Raw genomic sequence first — 4,776 nt, 5'->3', positions numbered from 1 at the left:
TGTGCAAAAGCTTTTGATCTTGATGAAATCCCAATAGTTCATTTTTTCCCTTGCTTCCCTTGCCTTTGGCATTGTTCCTCGGAAGATGTTGCTGCGGCAGAGGTCGAAGAGGTTGCTGCCCGTGTTCTCCTCAAGGATTTTGATGGATTCCTTTCGTACATTGAGGTCCTTCATCCATTTTGAATATATTGCAACCATTTAAATAAAGATATAAACTTACAAACTTATTCTTTTGGCTTTTCTGGTGGTGTATACTGGAGACACTTAAACTCTTTAATAATTTCTTAAAAGGCTATTTTACTCTCTCCACTTTATAGAAAATGTACCTTAGCTCTGGTCTCATTTATTTTCTTGCTATTTGAATAAGGATTGGTATAATTTCCACTATTATCAGGAGAAAAGTACAGAACAATTAAATATGGAGATTGAAGCTGTTTCTATTTAATGTGACTATAATCAACACAGGAAACCAATTCACAGACCCAAATGATTGTTTTTTTCCTTATGAGTAAGTGAATTGTTTTGGCTAAGTATACTGTATAAATGTTCTACTTCATAGACTTGGTGCCAGTCAGTTTGCATTTATACTGGGAATGGAATCCAGATTTCTCACAAAAGCCATTTCCATAGAGCCAAGAATGAAATGAAGAGGGGCTGTTTCCTTGTAAATAGTTAGAGAAACAGAGTAATTGTTATAAAACTATTGTTAACAATGTAGGAAATGTACAGTACACACAGTTTAGATACATGATATCATTTCAAAATTAGTCCAAATTATGTACTTTTTAACTGATAGTACTCTTAAGCTTTGGTAATACTCAGAACTCACGGGGAGTGTTGGCATTTGGTAAAATGTACCAAATTGATTCATTTCAAAGACTCTGTGAAAACCAAAGAATTATTACACAAATATATGACTTTCATAAACTTATGACAAAAAATCTGGGTTCAGATTTGAATTTGGGGGAACATATTTTATGTTCCTGGCTTTTATATGAACATTTTCCCATATTCTAATGTTTCTAAAATCAAGATACACACTTCTAGTACATCACCTCTTCCCTCAAACCAGTTATCAATTAAACAATTTCATAAGAGAAGAAATAAGGTAGATTGTGATTTTACAGGTATAAATTATGTACTAGTTATCAAATTTATATGCAATATAAATATATGTATTTCACATATTATATTAATGTATGATATATACTATAAAAATATAATTGCCTATACATAGAATATAATAATATACATTAATATATGGGCTGTATATTGTATGTAACTTGTAAATTGGGTGAAAAATCATTTTTTCAGGAGACTTGAAGGTCTATATACTTTGATGTGATAATAATTTGATTAAAGAAACAGGTGATAATGAACTCTGGGGTTTAGACTTTCTATCACTACTTACATTCATATTCTCAGAGTTGGTATTCAACTTGTTAACAGCAATAAATTCCCATCAATAATGTCTGAAGAGTTTAATTATTTACCTTTCAGGTCATTCTCTTTATATGCTCTATTTTAATATGTGATTTTTTTTAATTAAATTATTTTTAAGCCCACTACAAATATAAAATGGAATCGTTAATTATAAAACAAGCTATGAAATAAAAGCTTAAAATACAGCTTCAACAATTCACATTTCATAAGGCTTAAGAAGAATTAAAGTAATTGTTATGAATAGAATTTAGGATTAAAATATTACTTCCTTACATCCCATTACCTTCATTTAAACCACTCTAATCATTCCCCAATACATCCTGAAGAATACGTTGCATTATATTTTCAACATATTTAAATGCTTAAATATATCTGACATTTTTTAGTCTTTCCATGGCTTAGACTTCAGTTAAACCAACACAAAAATAATTCACTTGATATATCTATAGTTTGCTAAGTTATAAGGTCTGAATATAATTCACTGCAGAGTTAACTGTGGGTGTTCAGTATTAACTGAGTAATACCTAATGTTACAGGTATTCCACCCAAGACTCTTTTAACAATTTCTCTTTTAATGAATTACTGAAGAATCCCAATAAATAATTATAATGTTTATAGGCTCTAATCAGTAATTAGAGCATACATAAGACTTAATGGTGGTTTTTATATGGAATTGGGAATATGCTATAATTACCAGAGATTTGTGAACAATTTTAGAAAATTCTCTTAGTTTGTGCATGTTCTATAATATAGAATAAGTATTTTATGTATAATATAGTCCATATCCATACATATACGCATTTATATTTCTGATTTACAAACAAAAAGGTCTAAAAAAGAAATATTGCCTAAATGTTTTCATTAAATAGTTAACAAATAGAAAGCATTTATTTAATTTTAAGTAATGAAATCATTGTTTCATTATAGCCATGTTTAAATCTTTATAAAACCAGTGTACATACACCTTCCACTCAAAATTCAATAATGAAATTTTGAATTATTGACTAGATTGTTGCCAGCTATAGGATGAATTCATCCTCAGTACAAAAAAGTAAAGTATCACTGAGGAAGCTTTTAAAATCTAAAATTAGCATAAAATATTTAATACTAATGAAGATATATTATACCATATGGAAAAGCACAATAGTTAGAAATATAAGTTCTGATAATCATCTGCCATTGGACTTCAGACAATTTATCTACTCTTCAGTTTCTTTATCTGTAGAATCATGTTAATAACTGACTGTATTTCAGAAGACAGTTCTGAAAACTTGTTAGAATACTGCTAAGTACTTTGTAAGTGCTTAATAAATGCTAGCCATTGTTCTTATTTTTATAATCTATCCATCATTGCTAAATTGTAACACTCCTATTACTAACATTTCTTGTCTCTGCCCAATGAAGATGATGATGATGATGGTGATGGTGATGATAATGATGATGGATGGTAATATCACATATTCTAGTATTCTGATTTGTTTTTGTAAGAACCAATAGATAAAATTTATTTGTATTTAGTATCAGAAATATTAATTGAACAATTTACATTTAATTACATTTCTATTTTTTCTGTTCATTATCTGGTTGCCTAACACACACACACACACAAATGATTAAAAACAAATAGCAGGGGGTGCCTGGGCACCTCAGTGGGTTAAAGCTTCTACCTTTGACCCAGGTCATGATCCCAGAGTCCTGGGATTGAACCCTGCATTGGGCTCTCTGCTCAGTGAGAGCCTGCTTCCTCCTCTCTCTCTGGCTGTCTCTGTGCCTGCTTGTGATCTCTGTCTGTCAAATAAATAAATAAAATATTTTTTAAAAATGCAAAGATATTACTGGGGTACCTGGGTGGCTCAGTAGGTTAAGCCTCTGCCTTCAACTCAGTTCATGATCTCAGGGTCCTGGGATTGAGCCCCACATTGGACTCTCTGCTCAGCAGGGAGCCTGCTTCCTCCTCTCTCTCTCTCTCTGCCTGCCTCTCTGCCTACTTGAGATCTCTTTCTCTCTGTCAAATAAATAAATAAAATCTTTAAAAAAATAATAGCAGAAAGAAACAAAGATTTGCGGAAGTCCTGCATCATGAAGTAAATGAATAGAGAAATTGAGTTATTTCTAGAACAGTAGTCCAAGATTACAATGTAGTAAGAGTCTGCACTTATCTCCTCCCACAAACATGCCAAATCTATAGCTACATATGGAACAATTCACTCTGATAAAAACCCTGAAAATAAGTTGAACAGCTCCTTCCAACAAACAATAAAAGAGCCACCTGCAGACAGGTAGAACAGACAGAGACATGGTCTCACCAAAACTACATCCTCAGTGTGAAAATGTGCAATTAAGAGGGACCTCGCAATTCTGAGGCTTTCCCCTTAGGAGTAAGGAGTTCATGCCCCACATAGTTACTCCAAATCCTGGGACTGGCAATGGGGAAATGAGGCCCCAAATTGTCCAGCTTGAAAACCAATGGGGCTTACATCCATGAAACCCAAAAAACTGCAGACAATGGAGATACTTTTCTTAAACAGCTCCTAGTTGTTTAAGACCCACTCACCTCAGGGGCCAGCACAAAAACAGCAGTTTGAAAGGCACCCAGGCCACAATATATGAAGAAAATTCATTTGCAAATCTTAAAACTTGTGCCCGAGGAACAGGTCCTGGGACCTGGGCACAGGACCTGGGACTCTTTCCCAGGACTAAGGCATGGGCAGGCAACATTTTGGTACTCTCTCTCTACTTTGATAGTGCCAGTGGGTGCCCCCCAGCCCTGCACTATCCCTCAGCTCCACAAAAGCTGGTGGGTATGCCATGGCTCTGCCCTCTCCCATAGCCCTACTAAAGCCAGTGGATGTACCCAGTCTACACAGAGGATGGATGCTCCTTGAACACCTGCAGTGGACAGAAGGGCTTTTGTTCTGGAGTCCCACAGGGCTATAACAATTGGAGAGAGAGGTCTACCCACCCCAGGACACTACAGACAGCAGACTGAAACACACCTGGTCTTTTCATTAAAAAAAGGACTATTTACTTGTGGAGCTCTTCTGGTAAATGGTCAGGCTTCAGGTTTGTTTAGATGTAGAGACTTTGGAGTTGTTCTCAGGTAACACAGGTTAGGGATACCAACTCTGTGCTTTCCTTTGGCTGTGCTACAGCTCATTGGTACCTCACAGAAAGAAGTTTATACACTTGTCTGAAGCCCTTATTTTTCTGTCACCCAGGGGATGACCCCAGATATCCTGGTCTGGAGGCCATCAAAGTTTAAGACTGTGTCACACAGGACTGTATATATTGCATACTTTAAAAGCTGCTGCCTCAGGGTCTGGCTTACAATCA

Source organism: Mustela nigripes, chromosome 12, assembly GCF_022355385.1.
Source record: "Mustela nigripes isolate SB6536 chromosome 12, MUSNIG.SB6536, whole genome shotgun sequence".
NCBI lineage: Eukaryota > Metazoa > Chordata > Mammalia > Carnivora > Mustelidae > Mustela > Mustela nigripes.
Note: the sequence above shows the minus strand (reverse complement) of the source record.